The sequence below is a fragment of the Uranotaenia lowii genome, chromosome 2, assembly GCF_029784155.1.
Source record: "Uranotaenia lowii strain MFRU-FL chromosome 2, ASM2978415v1, whole genome shotgun sequence".
Taxonomy (NCBI): Eukaryota; Metazoa; Arthropoda; class Insecta; order Diptera; family Culicidae; genus Uranotaenia; species Uranotaenia lowii.
The window spans coordinates 165877314-165900830 of record NC_073692.1 but is presented as its reverse complement, the minus strand read 5'-3'; the positions used below and the strand labels follow the sequence as shown (position 1 = coordinate 165900830).

Genomic DNA, 23517 nt, shown 5'->3' with positions numbered 1-23517 from the left:
ATGTGATTGAATAGTAATTAAGGAAAACCTCTCAACTCGGTCGGCTTCTATCACTTTTGTAAATGTTATTATTTTCAAATACTAAGATGTACCAAGACGATTTCAGAACATTAGATTTGAAATATTGTTCCTTGAGATATGAAGAATGTAGCAAAAGAGTGCAAAAAGCAAGTAGATGAACTATTTAGTATATCTACAATGGTTCTTTATTAGTGGTGTTTCAACAATCTTGTCCCGATTTTCCCTTAAAACAAGCTAAATTGACTGGTTTGTTTTGTTCCACCAAAACTGTTTGTTTTCCTCTAAGAAGAAACGAAGCTGTCCGGATTAAAGGGTGACATCAAAAAACAAAGAAAATGAATTTTTATTTCACTCTGGCAGCAGAAAAACAAGTTTACCCTCCGGTCAGGTGCATCAATAGGTATTGGTTTCCGAGGATTCTTCCTGATGGCAGAAGGAACGGAAGAACTGGGGCCAGAAATTACCGACCTCGTTTTGCTGCATCGTTCTTGCCAGAATGAAAGCTCGGATCGTTATCCGTTTGTCGGAGCCGCGCCGCGCTGTCAGATGGAAAATGTGGAAGAGTCACATAAATTTGCAACTTTACTGCCGCATGTTCGATTTATCGCTAGTCATGCTCGCTCGCTGATGTTTTAAGGTGTGGTGCAGCTACGAATCTTTATGAAAGCCGTTCCACATTTCGGAGAAAATAGAGATACCGTTTTTTTTTGGAAACTAAAGCGCTAGACTGTTCATGGGAAAACCATGCATTTTAAAAGTTTTTTCACCTGTAGATAAAGAATAGAAAACCTTGAAGTTTTTATCACAATCTGCAATACAAATTACCCAATCACCATTTTGTCAGTTTTTTATCTAGATATTTGAGTTTTTTATTTTGCTTGAAACTCAGAGTATGACATAGTTTTAAATTTTGCCTCTCATCAAGTCCTTTTGACGTACAATTCAAAGTGACACCAGCGACCAACGACAAAGGTTGCTAAAAAAAATCTGTGTTTTGGTGAAATAAAAAATCTGACTCTCTGTGATTTCACTCAAAAATTCTGTGATGGTTTTCTGTGACGACATTTCCATATATTTTATTGAAAATTTATGGAAAATTGGGTCTTTTTACATTTTACCTGAGCAAAATAAATTGACCTTATAATCTTATCATATTTTTGCAATCAAAACTTAGAAATCCTACTGTTATATTTAAATCAAAACTAAAAATTTTGAAATTACGTAAAAAGTTTAGAAAATCTGTGGTATCTGTGATTATTTCCAAAATTTTGTGTTCTGTGACACAGATTCTGTGATGAAAATTTGCTTAAAATTATGTGTAACTACAGATTTTTCTGTGATTTCTGCAACCTTTCAAACGATCACTTTCAAATTCATTGTTTATCAAAATATATAAAGTCAGGAAACAATTATTTGAACTGGATTTATTCTATCATTATGAAACCAGATCCAATAATTATTTCCTGACTTCCAATTTCTGTGAGAGAGCTTAATCGGGGCGGTTTTTTTTTAATTTCTGCTAAACATTATTCATTAAGTGCAGCAGGTTAGGGCTTTTGATATAGCTCAGTTGGCTAGTCAGTTGCTTCCAGAGCCGATGTCCGTGAGTAAACCCCAAAAGTAGACATCGATCACAGTTATACCGGATGAGTATTTCAATGACTGGCCGCCAACTGCATCATTGATATAAGTCGCGAATGACATGAAGATGTTAAATCGACTATAATAAGTGATTGTGAAAGTTTTAAAATTTTGCTTGAATTCCCAAATCTCTAAAAACTAACAGAATTAAAAAAAATTATCTTTTTTTTAACACTAAACATACCGGCACTTTGTTTATACCTATTCATACCGCGAGCGGTCAAATGACGACAAACACCCTTTTCGCTGAAACTTTCTTGGTTTTCAACCGATTTCTACAAAATTTCTAGTTTTGGAAAGGTTATATTTTGACACAAATATTATTCTCAGTCAATTTTTAGGTGCAATCAAGTTATTCAAAGTTCAAGAATTTTTTTTATCATGCTTCAGGAAAAAGATTGTAAATCTCGAATCTCTCTGTGCTCGAAAAAAATTTCACTTGGTGCCTGAGAAAGCTGAAGTTAGAATATATATGTTGCACATATGAAACCGCCAAAGCTTTTCTAGTTACAGTAGAAAAATTTTAAATAGTGAATTGGAAAGTTGCATAATTAATAACATTTTGGAATCTTTAGATTTTAAAAATACGAAACACAAAATTTATGTCGACTTTTCAAATGTAGCCATTTTTTTTAACTGTTTATCAATCTGAGTTTTATGAGACAATTCCTACACCAAAATTCGTTTTTGCACTGGATTTTAAGTATGTTAACGTAAAGTTTAGGCAATAAAACTGTATGCACAAGAAAGGATATTTCATACCGATTTTAGTGATGTAACTGCATTGGCGTTGTGATGCTTGACATAAATGTGATAGAAAAGATGTGAGAAGAGATATGAGAATCATATTTGAGTCACATTATAAGCTTTCCAAAACTATAAATTTTGTAAAAATTGATTGAGAAACAAGAGAGTTTTATTGGAAAAGGTGTTTGCCGTCATTTGACAGCTCGCCGTATGAATAGGTATACCACATGCGTTATTTGATAACCACAAAACTTAGAAAAATTATAAATTGCTTAATAAGTACTCGCCTACGCCAAAAAAAATTGTATGGAAGCCATCCTTTCTCTTTCCGATCTGCAACTGCTGGAAAGATACCATTTTTTATAATCTAATAACCCTATCATACCAATTTTGGGTCAATTGATTGACTTGAGCAATACAACCCCCTCCGTCTCTTCCCTTTCTCCACCGCAAGGCAAAAGAGTCTTTAACATTCATGGACACATGTCCCGTATTTAAATGCCTTCCCATGTTGTCAGATTTGATTCTTAATTACTTCTCCAGTTATACCAACAAAATTCTATTAGGGTGCCCTTCCTACTTCCTGTGTACTGCCTGGAAGAAGAGTGGTGTTTCAAATAATCATAGAACTTTTTCTCGTACCCAAATGATTTGCCATGTCATATTTGGTTTCATTTCTTAGATAAATTCTTGGTTTATGCAAAACGACTGTATGGGAGCTTCCCTCTTCCCTAACTTTATCCCCAATTAAAGGAGAAAGGAGTATCAAATAAGCGTATAACCTTTTCTCGTATCCAAATTCCCTCCCTTGTCAAATTAGATTCCATTTCCTCGATAAGCTCTAGATTTTTGCCAAACATTGTAAAAAAATCCCTATTTCTCCTTCCTATCATCCGACTGGAAGGAGGCAGTAGTACTAAATATTCATATAAACATTCCTCGTACTCAAATACCCTCCCAAGCTTAATTTGGTTCCATTCGCTGGATAAGTTCTCAACGAATGTAAAAAATTGTATGGGAGCATACTCTCCCCTAAAAATTTCCCCACTGGAAGAACAGAGGGTTCCTAAAATATCATAGCAACACATTTCGTATTCAAATTCCTTTCCCTACCAAATTTGATTCCATTTTCTTAATTAGTTTTTTATTTATGCTGAATATTCTAAAGAAGCCCTCTCTCCCATTTCTATTTCTCCACAGGAAGAAGGGACGGGCACCAAATATTCATACAACCATTTCTCGTACCCAAATACCCTTTCAAGCCAATTTTGGTTCCATTTGCTAGAATAGTTCTCAAGTTATGCAATGAAAAAGGTACAGAAGCTCCCCTCCTCCTTTCCTATATCCCCCACTGGAAGAAGGGAGGGGTCTGACATAACCATAGAATTATTTCTCGTATTCCAATATCCTTCCATGCCAAATTTGACTCCATTAGCTTCATTAGTTCTCGAGTTATGTAAAAAATTGTAAGCTAGCCCCCCTCTCCCCTTCCTATCTCCGAACTGGAAGGAGGGAGGGTCACCAAATATTTATAGAAACATTCCTCGCACAAAAAAAACTCCCACACCAGATTTGGTTTAATTTGATTGAGTAGCTCTCGAGCTATGCAAACATTTGTCTTTTCTTCGAGAGACTCCCTCCCCTATCCAGTGAGAGGGAGGGGTCTCAAACCATGTTATTATTACCCTTTCCAGGCCTCAAAGGCACCCACCTGCCAAGTTTCGAGTAAATCGGTCCAGTTGTTTCTGAGTCTATAGGTAACAGACAGACAGACAGACAGAAATCCATTTTTATATATGGTCGGGATTTGACCAGAACGAAATGAACGCCATCAGTATTTTTCCGAGGCACTCGAACTTTATGTGCAAATATTTTCCTCAAGAGGCGAAATGTTTGATGCAGGGGTAGAAAGGACCAAGAGGCAAAAAAGTGGGGGAGATAGCAGCTTTAGGACAAAATAAGTGACCACAACAAGCGAAAAACTTCATGATTAGGGGCTTCCAGAATTTCAACCAATAGATTAAATAATCAATTTGTAAATTTAAATACAGTTTTTTATAAGGATTCATGAGCTCCTGGAAGAAAAAAGTTTATCAAATGGCTCAAGGCATGTATCAGACTGATGGGTCATTTTAAAATGTTCGTTTTGGCTCAAATTTCATTCAATTTTTTGCCGAATTTGAAATCATAATTTTCAGGAACGTATGGAAAAATTTTGCTCTGCAAAACAAACATGATCCTTCTATTTTGGGAATCGTTTTATCGTGTGTTGTGCCAATTTATGAATTATTTCAAAGAAATTTTTCTGATAAAGAACTTTGTCTAAGACATTAACTTTGTATAACATTACATTGCATTTTGAGCCAAAACAAAAAAAAAATAGACCTGAGAAATTAACCCTCTAACAAGCCTCTACTTTAGAAAATTGCAAACTGCTTTAACAAATCAAACTATTAAAAAAACAATTTCTTTTTTTTTGGCATAAGTTTTTTTAGTCAGAGATCCAAAAAGTTATTTCCACCATAGAAAAAAAATCAACGGATTCATAATTCAAGCAAAAAAAAAAGACTCAAAATCGACAGTCCAGCATGACAGGCGTGTTTTTAAGGACATCAGTATAGAAACTCGAAATAAATTTTCACACCTTGAAAATACGAATAATCGAGGCCGACCTGTAAAAAGAAATCGAACAATAATTCAGAAGTAAGTTTTTGGAGGTAATATGTAGTTATTTGTTAGAAAAATATTAAAACTTGTGACTTCAGCAGTGGGGCAAATCGAGAAGAACTGATAATGATAACTGGTTTATCACTTGTGTTCACTCATCCGTTTCCAATGACGATCAAGATAATTCGTAAGAAATTATTTTCTCTCAGTCAGGTCTGAGAATATTCTCCGACAAAACTTGAAGCTAGCAAGAGAACAAACGCAAATAGAGTTGCTTTTTCCAGCTATTTGCGTCTCAGTATTTTGCGTCCAAAATGCTGAGAAATTATCTTTCGTCCGGAAGCGAGAAGTTATCCTTAACGTTTAAAGAGACAACAAATCCACAAGTGTTCTTGTGGATGAAAATCTCTCTCACAGGTGTTTTGATCAGCTAAATCTATCGGAAGATAACGATTTTTGGATTCCCTGGACTATAGTGACCAAATTTAAAAAAAAATAGTTACTGGTGAGTGAGTGAACTTTAAAAAAGTGACAAAGTTACTAAAAAGTGACCAACTTCTAGCCCTGTAATGATGTTTATGAAAAAAAATCAATAGTTTACAATCAATTGAATTCATTTCAGTCAAACATATTCGCTTTTTCGATCTAGAATAGGAATTGTACGAGAATCAATTTCAGTTGTTTTTAAATTTTCTTGTGGTGCTCAGTTCGGTCTGATCGAAGCAGGATATATAGATAAATAGTTACAATTTTTCAGATGAACTTCTTTAAATTCTGAAAATTTTATTTTTTAAAGCTTTATGTATGTATGTATGGATCTGTTTGATTGGCCGAGAGTTTAATACTCTATATCACCACTACTTGGTTATATGTCGATTTTCGGTGATTTTTAGGGGTGCTCCTTTTTCCTGAGTTTTCGATCAAATTTTCTCCTATTCTAGATTTTCATGCGCGCTTTCTCTAGGAAACTGAGGATATCCTTCAGTTTTGTTACTTCAAAATTTTGGATAATTTCGATCAGATTGGAATATCGATCCCAATCATAGTGATTCCTTATATGGTTGAATTGAATGCACTTGAGAAGTGCATGCTCGGTGGTAAAATTCGTATTGCATAGTTATAGTCATGGCCACTTAGTAAGCGATTCAAAGTGCGAATTTGAATGTTGCCTAATTCGATATCCCAGTACCAGGGTTTGGTAGAGAAATTTGATTGTAGTTCATAAAATTTGATCCCTTTTCTTTCATTGTGCACCATGTTCCTATACCATAAATTCGTGGATTCGAGTGATTCTGATTTGTATCTCATATATGCATCATCGAGTCTCAGTTTGTTCTCTAGTAATATTGGTCCGTCTAGTCCTTGTTTCGCTAGAACGTTTGCATGTTCGTTTCCCTCTATTCCGACATGTGAGGGTATCCATTGAATTTTTACATTTTTTGTTGTAGCTAGGGAACATATGTCGTGCGTGACTTGATCAAATTTTTTGTTTGTAATGTCCCTTTTTAAAATTTTACAGGCTGACTGGGAATCAGTGAAAATTACAACTCCAGTTCCTTTTTCGTTGTGTATTTGTTCAAGAGCTACTCTTATAGCTAAAAGTTCCGCAGTTGCTATGTTAACATTATTTACTAAGGAAATGCTTATCTTTGTATCGGAAGAAGCGTCATAAACTCCAATGCCACATTTGTTTGTACTTTTAGAAGCATCAGTGTACCATTGGTCACGGTGACTATAATGGTTGTTTATCATTTCTTGGGCCAGTTTTTTCATAACGATTGGAGATGTTTCATTCTTTTTCATTCTTGAGCCTATCATTTGGTCTTCTATCTCGACTCTTATTTCTATTTCTGGTTTTGTTTCTGTGTATATCTTTTGAAATTCTTGTATGTTTTTAATGTAAATTCTTTCTAGAAAAGTGTACTTTGCTTCACTTTGGATGTTGTCCAAATCTAAAGAGTGTAGTTGTTGTGCAATTAGATCGTTACGATGGATATGCAAGGCAATACGTTTTTTTGCTAAATAGGTTCGTTTGAATGTCAGCGGTTCTTCTCCAGCTATTGCTGCTAATGTGTTTATTGGTGTAGTTTTAGTACATCCTGTAGCAATTCTCAGACATTGTCTATTCATTACTTCTAACATGTCACAATATTTCTTAGCTGTTCCTCCATAGATTACTGCGCCGTAATTCAGATAATTCCCGTACAAAGCTCTATGGTACAGCATCATCACTCTTGGTGTACCACAATATCTTATACCACTGATTATTTTTAGCATGTTTTGTCTGTCCAACACATTTTGTTTAAGCGTTTTAACATGTATACCGTATCTGAGTGCCTGATCAAGTGTTATACCTAAATATTTGTAGCTCCTCACAGTTTCTAGGATTCCTCCTCCCATTCTTAAGTGGAGTTGTTCTGAAACTGTATATTTCGGTATCGAATTTTGAATACGGCGAATGCGCCAACATTGCTGTTTCGAGAAAAACACGTTCAAAGTTAAACAGCTCCATAACTGCCGCTGCCGGCATGGCTGTCCCATATGCAAAAACAACGAACCGAGAAAAACGGCTTTAAAGATTTTTATAAACTTTCGTGGATATCTCGGTTGAAACTTTATCTTTTCTATTTCTTTCTTCACAGATATTTAGAAAATTGTTGTAGAATTTCGTCCCATGTTTTTTTTTTGCTTTGGAAGTTGCTGATGCAGAGGAGAAAATAATGATGGGACAGCCTTGCGAGTATATTTCGCATGCGTACTAAATGTACCCGCAAAGCTGTCCCATATTTGGCTTTTCTTTTATCAGTTGATCATTTGACTCTCTCTATCTGCGCTGTATTATTCACTTTACTAGTTGTTTACTGATGAAAATAAGTTTGAAATGATGTTTATGGCATATTTAGACAAAGATAACGTAAGTTTATCGTAAGAATTGAGTAGGTCTAAAATAAAATGAATAACAACGTTCCATGAATAAGACAACCTGTACCTTCATCTTTTGGAAAGTTTTTCGGTCGATTATCTTTTTAGAAAAACTATAAATACCTACAAATTAAATTAATGATAAAAATACCTACAAATTAAATTAATGCTGAATCAGAAACAGCAAAGCATCTTGGTTGCAAATATTTAAAGAAAAAAATCTATACAATATGACTTACGCCTGTGCTACCAGATACGCATATTTTGATTCATAGATTTTATGAAAGTCCAATCAGCAAGTAACAGCATTCAAATAGTCTCAAGATTCCTAAAAAAAGCTTCAAATGACTTTGAAAAGAACTTCTCAGTTGTCGTAATTTTACAATTATTCTGAAATGAACATCAAGTAAACTCTTTAACTGTTGGCAGCAGTGAAAACTGCTGAACCAGACAAGACTTATTTTTTCTCTATTTGATGCATTCTTCTTGGAGAATAGAGGGACCGTCATCTTGGAGAGACCGTCATCTTGGAGGGACCGTCATCTTGGAGGAACCGATGCTTTCACTTCGAGATTAGTCAAACGAATGAGCCCAACTGCGCTGGGTACGCTCTTTTTATAGCGTCAAATACCCGAGCGTCAGAGAAATGGGCGGAGCCAAATCCATGGGTTTTTACTCTCTGGATTTAAAAACCTAAAAAATATGGCTTTGTAGCTGACTATTTTCCATGTTTTACATGTTTTTCAATAAGCCTCATGCGAAATTAAAAAAACAGTTTGGTGGAATTTACCCATTAGGCTAAACTTAGCTTGTAAAAATTCTGGAAATTGTTATTTTTGACTTTACTGTACTGCTTTATCAAGTCTAACTTTCGTTATTTTAATGAATGCTTATTTTGTCGCACACATTGTATGAATATTTGTGAAATTAACGTAAATTAGAGGAACAATTTTAAAGCATTCTGTACAAATAGACATATGGGACAGCTTTGCGGGTATATTTCATATGGGACAGACATGACTTGGTATTTTTTTCATATATGTACGTTGAGAACAAAGTTAGGAAAGTTTTCAGTCTAAATAGAAGAACTAACTGTGTTTGAACGAATTTTGAGATAAACTGAAAAATGACGAAAATGCATATGGGACAGTCTTGCGAATAGCGGCAGATAAGCTCCCAGCAAAAATATTATTTTGTTTCCTTTATTTTTGATACATAGAATCTAGCAAAGACCTCAAAATCTTTCAGTATCAGTTAAAGCATCCTGAAAAAAACCAACGGTGATTTAACTCTCCATTAGTCAGACATTGTTGGCCGATTAGGAAGCAGTTGATAGAAATCAAGAGTGTTTCCCTCAATGTCAACAGATATCACACTCGTCAGTTCATTGGAAACAAAAAGCTAATCTTCAAGTATTAACGCAACACGTTAGAAAGCGTTTGATTTGTACTACTTTGCAATAAAATGAGTAACTGAACGATGATTCAGTTCATATGTAACATGAAGTGATTGGATTCAAAATTCTAACGACTAAAGCAAAAATTAAAAATGGGCATGAAACATACAGATGTACAAAACATAATTGTATATTCTAAATTTATAATGGAAATTATCTAGAAAGTCTTATTGTCTAAAAAGCCATCAAGATGTGTGACTTACCACAAGCGATGTTCGAACTACGTTCGATCTGTAGAACGCAACTATTTCAAATGTTGGTTTCTTCCAAGACACCGGAGCTTGTTGATGTAAAAACTATTGCAGCAATCTGCTATCAGCACAGCACAACTAGAAGCACACAGATAGGAAAAAACGAAAATTTCTTCATTTCAGATTCCAAACATTTGCTTTTTTTTGTTGCAAATGCACACTATCGCTCGTTGTATCTTTTCGAACGATTCGTCTCACTACGCTAGTTAGCAGTAGTAGTAATAGCAGCATGAAAGCAAAAGAAAAACTTCATCTATCCAGCATCCACATTCAACATCACTCAATTCACTAAACCGGAATCATCATCAGCATTATCATCGTCGTAATCGTTCAGAGCATCATTGCCGCAGCATTGCAACATTTAACCATGATGATCAGCATATTCAAACACTTTTCTCCCGAATGCAGTGCTGCGGTTGGCTACTTTTTGGTTTTGACCAAGCTTAACTATTCGGTATGCACTACCTAGGACTAGGACTGATGCTGATGGGGTTGTGATTATTAGTTGTATTATTTTCTGCCACATTCTTCGCTAACCGGCTCTGGTTTGTTTTTTTTTGCTACTCTTAATTCGGAAGAGAAAATAGCTACTGAATTACACATGTTTGAGGCCGTTTAGCCTAATTTTTCTCGTTCCTTTCCCTGTATCTAGCCTTCACGAAACACAACACGTTGAACAAATTTGCACCTCTATCTACTGCGCGAAGGCTAGTCGGAGTACCTTCCTAGGTACCTACTACTTATCCATGCATGCTGTTTAGTGTTTAATCAATGAATACGAAAGGTCGACTTTGGCTTGGCGCAGCAGCCAGGCAGCGGCGAGCTGTTTTGCGCACACAGGCGCTACGAATCGAAATATTTGGGAAACCTAATATTATCTCTGAATGTTCAAGAGCTCGAGAATTGGAAAGCCATTCAGTTGTTTGTTTCAAATAAGCGCGATTGTAATTAGCCGTTTTGGCAGCTCTTATACTGTTTGGGAACTTCAGCGTTCTGAGAACAAATCATATAAATTACGCTAGTTTATAAAATTTAAAAAAAACTTGAACTTTATTGACTTTTATTACGTTTGAAATATTGTATGTTGGCCGCAAATCTTCGCCTACACGCAATAAGTACATTTTACGCATTGCGTCTCAGATGACATTTTGCTGCCAAAAAACAATCTTTGAAAAGAGATGAACCAGCTGAAAACTACTCAAGCAACCAAAAGTCACATATTTACTTGAATGAAGGCATTGAAAGTTACATATTGGCTGACAGAGAGAATCAACTGCCCAATTCCCTTTAGTGAACTTTATGTACTCATTAACGAACTTGAAGGTTGCAAAAGTGATCTATACGTACGTTATACGGGACTTAAGTCACATAAAGGGCACAAAAGTGCTCAAAACGGGATTTGGTAAGTCACAAAAAGTGCATTGATGTGCTTTCAAAATCAAATCATCACTTCGTGTTTTAGTTTCAGTTAGAACAACATCTAGGCGTGGTCTTGTGGTAGCGTCGATTCTCACCACGAAGGTCGAGGTTCGATCCCCAAGCCGGGCAAGTTTTTTTTTTAATAAGTAATTTAGTAATTGAGTGACCATTCTGATACGATGTATGTAGGAAATGTAGGAAAGAAGCAATTGAGCAATTTGTCGAGTTTGAAATCCGGCGAGTGGCATCATGGCGGCACCAGTACAGAACACAGTAAATAATCAAGAGAAGGTGATATGAACCGAAGCCATGGGTTCAGTTGAAATAGAGAGAGATTTTTCGCTCATTTTACGATTTTTTGGAAGCTGAATTAAGAGGCCGCTGGAAGCTGAATAGAAGATCATTAAGACTTGTTTTGGAACTTGAAAGTATCAATAAGAACTTAAATTTTGAGCTGCATAGAACGTACTTCATATCAATGTTGGGGCTGAGTAAGCATTTTTGTACCTGTTTTATGGTACTTTTGGTTGCTTGGGTAGAAATATCTATAAGAAGTTAAAAAAAAATCTATTTTGTTTTAAGTCCAATCGTGTTGAATGCTTCGAGTAAAATACCTTAAATTCCTATACTTGATTTTGAAAATTTCAACGGTTTTCTACAGTTTGTTCTAAGCTGTAGCAAAACATTTAAATGGTTTGAAAATTCGTATAGCTATATTCAGAATGACCACAACATTTTCATTTTGAAATTCCCGGTTTTTCCCGGTTTCCCCTGTCAAAATTTCTAGATTTTCCAGACTTTTATTGTCCATTTTTGTCGGAATATGGCAAAATTTTCCAATAATTTTCATTGATTTGGTTGCCCCATGTTTTCCAAAATACGGGGTAGTTAAGAACACTTGTGTTTAGGACTTGTTTGATTATGTAAACTTTTATTTATTGTTCAAAAAGTTACCTTTAAGACACTGAAAACAGCATTTTCGATACCTACTGTTTTTTTTCCTGCAAAAGTACAGTCCACGATCTACTCGACCAGAATTTTTCAGTTATTTTGCAAGGTCGTTAACAAGTGGTTATTTGTTAAGATGCAATTCTTGTAGGTCAATATTAATGGATTTTCAAAGGTATTTTCCGAATTTGCATAAATTGTGTATGCAACTCGTGCCAAAAGTCAACTTTTTAAGCACTCGACAAAATTATCCAACTTGGCAAGCCCCGTTGGATAAATTTACAGCTCGCGAAATCAATTTTTGCAACTTGTTGCAATGAATAACTTATTAGAAACCATTCACCAAACATTGTTTTTGCATCGTTTGAAAGTTAAAATTGCAGAGCTCGAGAATCTTCTTTTTTTAAATCTGGCTTCAAAAGTTAAAAAAAAAATATGGACAACCAACTACATAGCCTTGATTCTACAGTTTTGGGGATCATTGAACAGCATATCAAAATTTGCGATATAGAAAAATAAAAAAAACATTTTTTTCAATTCAGATTCATCTACTGTATTTTTTTTTGTTCAAAATTAAGGAATTTCAATTCAAATTGATTCGAACTTGAATTAAACTACCTATAAATACTAATTAAAAAACCAAATTAAGAACCCATGAATTTTAAGTTGTAGAAAAAAAATTGATTTATAACTGAAATTGCAAATTTCAAAGTAAATTTTAAAAGGAACAATGTAATTTTTGTAGTAGGCATAAAAGTTTTAAACAAAATATTTCTAAATTACTGCATACGACTCCATCTATGGTCTCGAACTTTTATTCAAATAGTTTTAGCATGATTCAGAACTGTAAATCATTGCAAACTATATTTATAATTAAAAAAAAACTGATTTCACACATTATTTGATCAATTTATTTATTTACATAGTATTCCGTCTCACGACATAACTTGACGAACATAATTCCTAAAATTCACTCGGTTCATAGCAACCGTTCTCCAATTTCTCGGGCACCCCACGTTAGCCAGATCACGCTCCACTTGGTCTAACCACCTTGCTCGTTGCGTCCCCGCTCGTCTTGTTCCTACCGGATTCGTAGCGAACACCTGTTTTGCAGGACAGTCGTCCGGCATTCTCGCAACATGTCCCGCCCAGCGTATCCGGCCAGCCTTCACCACCTTCTGGATACTGGGTTCGCCGTAGAGGCGCGCGAGCTCGTGGTTCATCCTTCGCCTCCACACTCCGTTCTCCTGTACGCCGCCAAAGATGGTTATTAACATTCGTCGCTCGAATACTCCGAGTGTACGCAGGTCCTCCTCGAGCAATATCCATGTCTCGTGCCCGTAGAGAACAACCGGTCTAATAAGCGTCATATACAGGTTACACTTCGTGCGAGGGCTAAGTCTTCTCGACCGCAGTTGCTTGTGGAGTCCATAGTAGGCACGACTTCCGCTGATAATTCGCCTCCGGATCTCACGGCTGGTGTCATTGTCTGCGGTCACCAGTGAGCCGAGATAGACAAAGTCTTCGACTATCTCCAGCTCGTCGCCGTCGATCGTGACCTTGTTATTACTGGACAAGCGGGTTCGGTCGGTCTCGGATCCGCAGGCCAGCATGATGATCTGCCGACTATATCAATGTCATCGGCAAAGCAGATAAGTTGACTGGATCTGTTGAAAATCGTGCCCCGCATTTCGCCCACCGCTCGTCGAATAACACCTTCTAGCGCCACGCCATTTGATCAATTAATATAATTGAAAAACAATTTTTTTTTGCAAAAATTTCATAGTTAGAGATATCAATAAAATATTTCCATTGAAATTTTTTTAACGTTTTTATAGTTTATTCTAGCTTTATTATGTAGAAAAATCTGGATTTGATTTCAGTGGAAAAAGTTACAGTTTATTGTTCAACATATACTTTTATTTCGATTCACTTTCTTGGGGTTAAATTATGAACAAATAACTGTTTCTATTTATGATAAAGTTATAACATATTTTGTAATGATTGATTCGAAACAACCCCTGTATCAGGAAAAAAAAGTTTCTGCAAACATATGTTAAGCTGAGCCTGTTAAGTTAAAGCTAACTTTAAAGATTAATGCAAAAATCAAGTTGAAAAATGGACAAATAAAGTGTCAAAATCAAAGAGACTCAACAGTGTACATATTTTTTTTTGGAAACTATAAGCTTAGTTATGAAAAGCAGATTATAATAAACACATAAAAACAAAATGAAAACATGATATATATCTGCATGTTTTCAAATCTGTAAACTGTATATTGTAAAATCTAGTAATATTGGGTTTTGAAATATTAATATTACTAAGTTTTGTGTAAAATATTTACTATCTTTCATGTGACAGAGGATTTATTCATTACCCATAGCTATACTAAACACTATCACTGGAAAACAATAATATTGGCATCTTTAAAAAAAATTTGAAACACACAAAACACAAAGAGTACTGGATTTGAAATTCATCTTAAATTGGATTGTTTTTATATCATTAATAGTTTTTTTTTTTTAATATTGCAATGAATTGAATATTGAATAGAAATATTGAAAAAAAAAATTTAAATACATTTATAAACGTTTTTATCTACTTTTTCAAGTTTGGGCACGTTAGGAAATAGATTTTTTAGCGTCTGAACTCGGAACAATTAAGTAACTCAAAAATTATAGCTGTTCTCTATGATTAAATAAGCTTCCTTCTTCTCTCACTGGAACATAGGGTGGTTTTCCTAAGGGAGTCTATAAAATTCGTTCTAGCGATATCAAAACGATAGAGTACCGCGTCTAAAGAATAATGATTGGACATGAGACGGGAAAATATACGAATAAAATCCCGACTCAGGTTCAATCTATTAAACCATGGTTTAAGGCTTACCTTTGGGACGAAAATATAAATAAAACTGTTTTAGTAAAACACCCATAACTTCTTCAATTTCCAACCGATTTTTATAAATAGCCTCTTAAAATTTTTGTATAAAATTGAAATTTACTGTTCATAGCAAATCACATTTTCAAAATGTTATTTGTTATTTATTTCCTATCAACGGATCACATGTTGATCCAAATGATTACTTAAAATTACAGTTAAAAACATAACATTAAGTCTAACTATGGGGTTCTCAAGGCCCGTATCACTTTTCTTCGGAAAACATCTCTCGAAACGTCGAAGTCAAAATGCACCGAGAAACGGTTGAACGATCTCATTGCGCCGATGAGGGCGCTGTTAGCTCCGTAATTGTTCATTCGAAAGGGAATGTACAACTGAAGATCCAGATTTCAAAGTCCACGGGGTCGTACACTAAGCGGAATAGCCTCCAGTAGCGTGGGACAGTCGATTCGCGATGTCAAGAGGTCGGCGACGAATAAAGCACGTGTTGCTTGTCTGCGGGCTTGAAGAGTATCGATATCTATGAGGCGGCATCGATTTTCGTAGCTAGGCAAGCGAAAAGGGTCTTGCCAGTTCAGATGTCTAGGGCGTATCGCAAGAAACGCCGCTGAATAGCCTCGAGCCGATCGACACCGTTCTGGTAGTAGGGACACCCGACAGCTGATGCGTATTCAAGGATGGAACGAACAATGCTGCAGTATAGGCTTTTCAGGCAATACACGTCCATGAAGTCCTTCGTACCTACCTACCTAAGGGTCCAGCGCCAACTCTCCTTCGCAACTCTAAAAATGAAACCGAGACTTCTGGATGCTTTGTCAATCACGTAGTTGGTGTGTGCCTTGAATTCCAGGCGCTGATCTAAGATTACGCCAAGATCGTTAACGTGGTTCACACGTGAGATGGGTTCGTCTCCTAGGAAGTACTCCGCAATTAAAGGCTGCTGCTCACGAGAAAAGCTGAAGACTGCAAGTTTGCTGCGGTTTAATGGCAGGCAGTTAATGTCGCACCAATCTGCGAAGAGGTTGAATTGACATTGCAAAAAATTTATGTCGTCGTGGTCGTTTATGGTGTAAAATAGTTTTAGGTCATCGGCATAGCAGAGTTTGGGAACGTCGAGGAGTGACAACACGTCGTTGAAATAAATTAGGAAAATAATCGGTCCTAGATGGCTACCTTGGGGCACACCAGAGGTGGCTGGGAACTGCCTGGACAAGGTGTCGCCCGTTCGGACAATCAATTTAGGACCGGTTAAGTAACTGCGAAACAAACCCAGTAGCGTACTACAGAATCCTAAGCGTTCGAGTTTTTCGATGGCAATCTCATTTTTCACCTTGTCGAATGCAGCGGACAGATCGGTATAGATTGCATCAGTTTGAGATTTGGCAGCAAAACTTTCATGCACCACAGAAGTGAACGTTAGCAAGTTACTTGTTGTAGAGCGTTTGGGCATGAATCCGTGCTGATCATTGGATATGTTATTTTTGCAGGACGTGAAAAAAGGATCCAAGACCACCAATTCAAATAGTTTTGAAATAGAACATAAAGCAGAGATTCCACGGTAACTGTTAATATTTCTCCTATCTGCTTTTTTATGAACCGGGAACATGTAAGCTTTCTTCCATAGTAGAGGGAAGATGGCTCTATCAAACGAAGCTTGAAAAATGAGCCGAATAGGGGTCAGCAAAACAGGCATGAAACTTTCAAAAAAGCAGCTGGTATCCCGTCCGGGCCCGTAGGAAAGGAATTCTTGAGCTTCGCTGCTGCTTCAGAGATGACTGCCTCCTCGATTTCAATACCATTTATTGAAAAGCCCAATGGCGAAACGTTTCTGACAGCACTGGCTAAATATTCTGGGGATGTTGAAGCTGAAGTGAAGATACTTGGGCGAAGAGATCGCAGGTTTCACGATCAGAGTTCGCCGTGATGCCGTCCAAAAACATAATTGAAGGTATAACAGGTTTTTTACGCTGACTATTTACGTGTTTCCATAACGATTTTGGGCAAGACTAGAGGTTACGTTGTACGCGACGTAGGTAGTTATGGTAACAACGTTCGCTGGCTTTTTTTTTAAACAGAGTTAAGTTTACGGTATATATCCTTAGTGTAGGATGATTTTTGCTTCTTGTAGTTTCGAAGAGCACACCTTTTAGCCGTGTTCAGTTGTCGCAGTTCAGTCGTGATCCAGGGGATTCACGTATTTTCGCTGCTAGACCGTTTTGGAACGTGACGATCGATGACATAATTCAGAATGTGTGAGAAGGTATCAGCAGCGGCGTTAGGATTTGATAGATCAAGCTCAGATACCCAGTCGATAGTAGCTAGAATGTGAGACATGTCGTCGAAGTTAGCGTTTTAAAAGTCGAGGTAGACGGTCACTGGTTTTCCTACTGTAGCGTTCAGCCTAGTTATTTCAAGTGAAACCAATAGAGCAGGGTGATGTGGGACTACTTTAACTAGCGTTGCAGGACCGAGTTCGATGATCGGTAAACGAGATCCATCATTGGCAAAGCAAAGGTCCAGCGCAAATGTTACCATCAAGTTCTAAACTGTAAATAAAACAAATTATTTTCTTAAAAAGTGCATTTTTACTTTCTTTTCTATCACATCTTCCTAATATCAACAATACTGTTTATCATACGCAAAAATGAAGTTCCGATGTACGATAGCAAATTTATACAGCTTCAATAAACGAAGGAGATATTTCAAATTTATGTTAAGGCAGTCCGAGATATTTGTTTTTTTTTTAATTTTCCAAAATTCCATATTTGAAGTAGGTATAACTAAAAAACTGTTCTACTGAGAATTTTTTAAATCTCATTTTCGGATTCAGCGCACGATTTCACATTAAAAGTGATCTTCAGCTTACTAAGTTCAAAAATGCTGTAAACTAGTGTTATTATGCCTACATCATTATTATATTTTATTCCGAGGAATCCTTAGTGCTTTGAGTATAGCGTAGGTTCTTTGTATTTGTAGTTTATCTCTTATTTTAATCTATCATCTGGATTAAAATGTGATCTATTTATGTACAAAAAACAGTAATAAATATATTGTTTGTTATGGATATAAACAAAAATAAATTTTAACAGTGTTCTCATAAGCTTTAGAGGAAATCATAAGCCTATCATGATTTTGAGCCAAATTTTAATTGAACTATGTAATTTTTAAACACGTCTGTAAACTATGCAATGGTTTCGAAATATTTTTTTAGGTCTCTTGACTTTTTGAGTATTTGAAAAATTTACATTAGGGGAGATGAGGGCATAACGAGCACCCGAGGCATAATGAGCACTACTCTATTCTACGAAAGTACGTATTTTCTTAAATAAATTTTCATGAGGATTTGTTTCGTACTTCCTATAGTATTAATTTTTCACAAAAAAAGGAATCTCCTTATCATCTTTACAGAGATATTTAAAAAAACTAGCTTGGTTCTCAAGTTACGAAAATATTATAATTTTTGAGCACCTCGAAATAAGCTCTTATGATCTTAAAATAACCTTGATCTATAATCTACGCACTGTAACATGATGTACTTATTGTTTCTCAATTTTTACCATCATAAAATTTTTGATTTTTCACATTTATCAATTTTAAAACACATTTTTACTTAAATTTGTTGACTAGGGCATATAGAGCACCATATTATCGAGGCATAATGAGCATTTTCTGCTGTAGAATCTAGCAGCGAATTAAAATTGATTTATAGCGCCACACCTTGACTAGTTTTCATCCGACGATTTAGACTATTGGTAAGGTGTCGGAGAGGTAATCAAAAGACTAGAGTTCGATTTCTGTTCGAGGTGATTTTTTCCATTCACAATTCATGATCGATTTTTTTATTGTTACATTATACGGCTAGTAGCATCATCCTCCGAACAAAGCACTTAATGTATGAGCGTGCGTGAATTGTTTGTATTCTACAAACAGACCTAGATTATTTTGTTATTGCTTTTTTGATGAATCTACGACTCACCTGACTTCATCGAATTGAATTCGCTGCTAGATTGCCCCACATCTTGCCCTGATTGATGGTGCTCATACTGCCTCAGGGGGGGTTCTCATTATGCCTCCACAGTGGCTGGTTTTCAGCTTTTGACAAAAATTTTTAAAAGGCATTTTTAAACGTTTTCATCTAGTTTTTCACGTTTCAGCCCGTTGGGGAATAGGCTTTTCAAGTGTCTGAACAAGAAACAATAATGTAACCTCCATATTATAGCTATTTTCTATGGTTTCCTTAAGGTGGCCATTATGCCCCCATCTCCCCTACTTCTTGCTCAAGTGTATAAATGATACAAGACTAGACTATCTGGATTGTAAGGGTCAGAATTCCATCGTGGTCTATGTCGGCAACAAATAAACGAAGTTCAAGAATTTTAGATTTTCTTGAGCTATTCGAAGAATCGTACCTACTTGTCTTAAAATTGATAAAAATACAAATTTTATTAACAGTGATGTTTGACAGACATAATATAGATATAGTGTTACACTACAGAAGTATGTAGTGTATGTTCAAATTTATGTGTTTTTTTTTTGTGGATTTTAAATAGCTCGGGGAGCTGACGCTGAAAATGAAAATTAGAGATAGTTTGGAGAAGAAAATTTTAAAGTTTAGAGTAGGCAGCGTAGAATAGTAAGCGATTATGAGACGTTGGTTAGATCATCAATCGTGCACTTCATTATATCCATTCCGGCTGGATTATTTATTATTATTATTATCATTATTTATGGACAGAATGCAGTTCAAGATTTTCTTGACGATACCGGGAATCAAACCCAGTACGCCTGGGTTCCAGACTCGCGCCAGCCTATCCACTGGACCACATCAGCGCTAAATTTATGTGTAATTTTTATTTTAAGTCATTATTTGGACCAATTTTGGTCTTTTGATTGAATAAACAAACAGACAAATGTACCTAGAAGCATCCTTTTCATCAAACAATATTAAATTTTATTTTGAAATAAGTTTTTAAGGTGATAGTTTATAATGTTTTTCTCCCCTTTCCTGTTATAATCGAACTTCGGATTGATGTGATTGAGGATGAAAAACGCGACGCGATTTTTTTTTTTTTAAGAAACCTTAGAGAGTGATTCTAAGAAAAACTTAACATAAAGCGAAAAGGAATTGTACATGTTTAAATGCTGATTATTCAAATCTGTTTAGTTCTGTATAAAGTAAGAAATAACCGAGAATTTGGTCTTGTTTGCTTTAATATAATAAATCAAAATGTTATACAATTAGTAACTAGCAATAACAGTACATACCTACATAACTATGGGATTTAAAACTGAGATTGAACTATGTACATGAATAAAAGAATTTGATATCTCACAATCAGGCTTGGCAAATATCAACGTCATGAGGCGTGAAGCTGTGACTGTGAAGCCTCTTGGTCCGTCAAACTCAATTGACTGTTCCTTAACGACCAGTCACTTCGTTTGCCAGTCATTCATTCCCCATTCATTTGAAGCTAAAAGAATTTCCTAGTCAAGCAATCGCATTCAAGCGATCGATGACGAAAAAGAAACGCATTTATTATTATTGTTGCTCCTGCCAGCAAGCCGAAGACGACCGAAGAGGAACAAGAAAAGCATTTATTATTATTGTTGCTCCTGCCAGCAAGCTCGTTTTAAGTTTTTTATTGCTATTGTTGCTCTCTGCCAGCAAGTCGTTCAATTAGTTGTACCTGCCGTCAGCAGCCGATCGAAGTGTGAAGAGATTTGCCAGTCACTCTCAGGAGAAATTTCGACCATGTGTAGGAGCTTCGCCAGTCGATGATGGAGAAATGTTGATTGTTGTCGTGTTTTATCCGTCATGCGAGTAGTGAGGATCCGTCAATTGAGAACAGTGCCAGTCGTTTGATGAAACTAAACTAATCGGGTCAAGCGTGACGGGCGAAATTTACCATCACTGCTCACAATGATTATGCGATTTTTGATTTTTGACTGAAATTCAGCAATGAAAGTGACGAATGAAATTCAATTTGAAACAAGGTCAAAATATGTGCAACCGGAGCCCATGGAATATAGTACCTACTGCAAGATCAGCGTACTCAGAGCCGGTTTTTCTTCGTTCGTATGCTCCCCATCAGCTTTATACCAATTTCATCTTTTTGGCTCTGACGAGTCTTTTAGGAAATCGGGTGTAATGTGGAGTGGGTGATATTTTTGCAGGTGCTTCCACAAAGCTGGAGGTAAATCCCTTGGATTATTCACCTTCTATCGTTTCGCTGGATTTCGAATACCGATTTTCCGAATTTTGGGTTACACTACACGTCCATCAGCTTCAGTTGATTAAAAATCACATATACTTCCTCCCGGATTTACTTTTCTTCGCGGAACGTTTTGCACTTTTGCGAAACAGGAAAACACACACTTTTCGATTCCGATGGGAGGAGTAGCAGCAAGCTTGCACCCGTTCAGCTTTGGGCTTTGTTCTTGTTTCACGCAAGGGGGAAAAACTGTCCGGAGGCAGCAACAAAACCGGAGGGATTATCCGATTCCCGAAAATCTCAGAAGCACTCGAACTGGCCTTGTAGGTTCCCTCAAGGCAAACACACACGAACAATCAGATACCGAAAAAACTGCTACCGACGTCCGCTGGTAAAACTTTTACATTACTGCGGCCGAATGGATGGAAGAATAATGAAGTTGCTGCTGAATGGACGACGGACTGGCGATTTTTTCGAACCGACGACGCCAGAAAGGAAAAATGACGACGCCTGTCGCTGTGTTGGTGTGTTTTATTTTGCGGAGGAGAAACTGTCAAACGCAAAATGACAGATTCGAGGTTACACAGGGTGGTACACGAAAGGTTACATCATTAGCGTTTTCGTTTTATCAAAACTTTGTTGAAAGGTATGGAATTTTTGAAATTGAAAACATTCTTGGAATAATATTCAAGTTTCGAATATAAAAACTCAGAAAAGGAACTTTATTTAGAGATTTTTGCTAATGAGGATTAAATGTTTGAAATTAACTTCTAAAATGAGGAGAAACTTAAAATCAGATGAAAGCGTATGTATATTTTAAACAGCCTATTAAGCTAAAAGTTTAACGAAACATCGTTTTACAGTTAAAAAAACTCGTTTTTTCGGATCATATTTTCAAATGCTAACAAATGCTATTTTATAACTGATTCTAAGATAAATGTTAGAATAAGCTAAAATTACTTTTTTAGTCAAGGTTTCATCTTGCCGAATGTATCACTTTATTTATTAATGTTAGTAGAAGGGGGAACTGTAATAGTCTTAAGCTCCTTGAAACCTGAAGGGGAGCCGTTTGTAATTGAGTAATGAAAAAAAGTATGAATCTTTATTAATTAAAATAATTGTAACCTCCCCAATTTCATAAATGCTGAATACGGCCCTTGTTGCGAACATTGACAACAGGCACTTTTCGACAAGCCTCGCATTTGTTTATGCAGACGAACTTTATAAAAATGTCCTAAGTAATTAATATATAATTTTTTTTCAGAAATCATCGAATAAGGATGATTTATAAGCTGAATATTAACCAATTCTTAAAATTACTTTTTTATTGGCATTTGCCTTCAGACAATATACACAAAACATCCGGAAATAGAAATACTGAAAATTTTGTTTTGATATTTAAGCCCTATTGGAAGTGAATCGGTAGTTTATGTTTTTCTGTGCATGAAAAAAGTGGTCAATAAACATTGCTTTTCATGTATTTTTGAGTAATTTATTGAATATATTTAATAAGTTTTCTTTTCTCGGCCATTATCACCTAAGTGGAAATCGCGGACGTTACTCTGTATAGTAAACAGTTAGTCGAAGGAAGTTGGATCCCCAGTGTCCGAAAACTGGTAGGTGAAGTCCTCGATGGTTTGTTTTCCGGCTTTTAAAGAATTTTTTTTAGAAAAACAGCCCTTCCGGACTAGCAAAACAAATTAATTATAATTTGACTCGGAGGATAATTTTTGCATTTCATTACTCTTGGATACCGAAAGCGGGGAACATAAAACCAGGTAAGTGCCCTTTTCATTAAGCTTCGTAAAATCAAAGAAAATATTTATGAAGGTAACAAAATACCTAAGAATTTCAGAGTAAAAATTTAAATGTACTGAACTCGGAATATGCTTTACGTGTATCAATTCAACATCTATTTTTGATGTGAAATTTTGAACCTGAATCTGAATTTCGAAAAATGAATCTGATTTTTTAATCCTTTCATTTTCCGGTAGTTGACCTCAGCTTTCAAATTTCCGGCTCGATAAGAATTGAAGTGCTTTCTTTTAAATGTGTTGCATTAGATATTCTCAGTTTTGTGAAAATTGAGGCGAATTCTATAATTTTATATTATGTACTTATCATTCTGTAACCTATTAGGTAGTTGACGCGTTAAGACTACAGAGTAAAATTAACAAAATGAAAAAAAAAATCAATATAAGCTATCATGCCATATTTTAACTTATTTCGTCATCCCAGGATGGCTTAATATGGCTTAAGATTTTGTAGAATTTTAACAGTATTTGTTCTAGCAAAAATTGCTTTTTGGCTCTTACTAAATATGTTTTTTTTCTAA

At 35.8% G+C, this 23517-nt stretch overlaps 1 protein-coding gene across 6 annotated transcripts in view; it reads right to left on the bottom strand.

Moving 5' to 3' along the window:
* LOC129744936 (cyclin-Y-like protein 1) overlaps positions 1–21673 on the bottom strand; it is a 58530-nt gene extending 36857 nt beyond the window's left edge. Inside the window, exons 1-2 of one of the 6 annotated variants that reach the window (XM_055737699.1) lie at positions 21004–21673; positions 9658–9783 (exon numbers count right to left, since the gene is read on the bottom strand). The gene's annotated coding sequence lies outside the window, so the exon portion shown is untranslated. The remainder of the gene's footprint in view (positions 1–9657; positions 9784–21003) is intronic. The other 5 variants (XM_055737700.1, XM_055737698.1, XM_055737701.1 and 2 more) reach the window with 5 other exon arrangements.
* Between the last annotated feature and the right edge of the window lie 1844 nt (positions 21674–23517).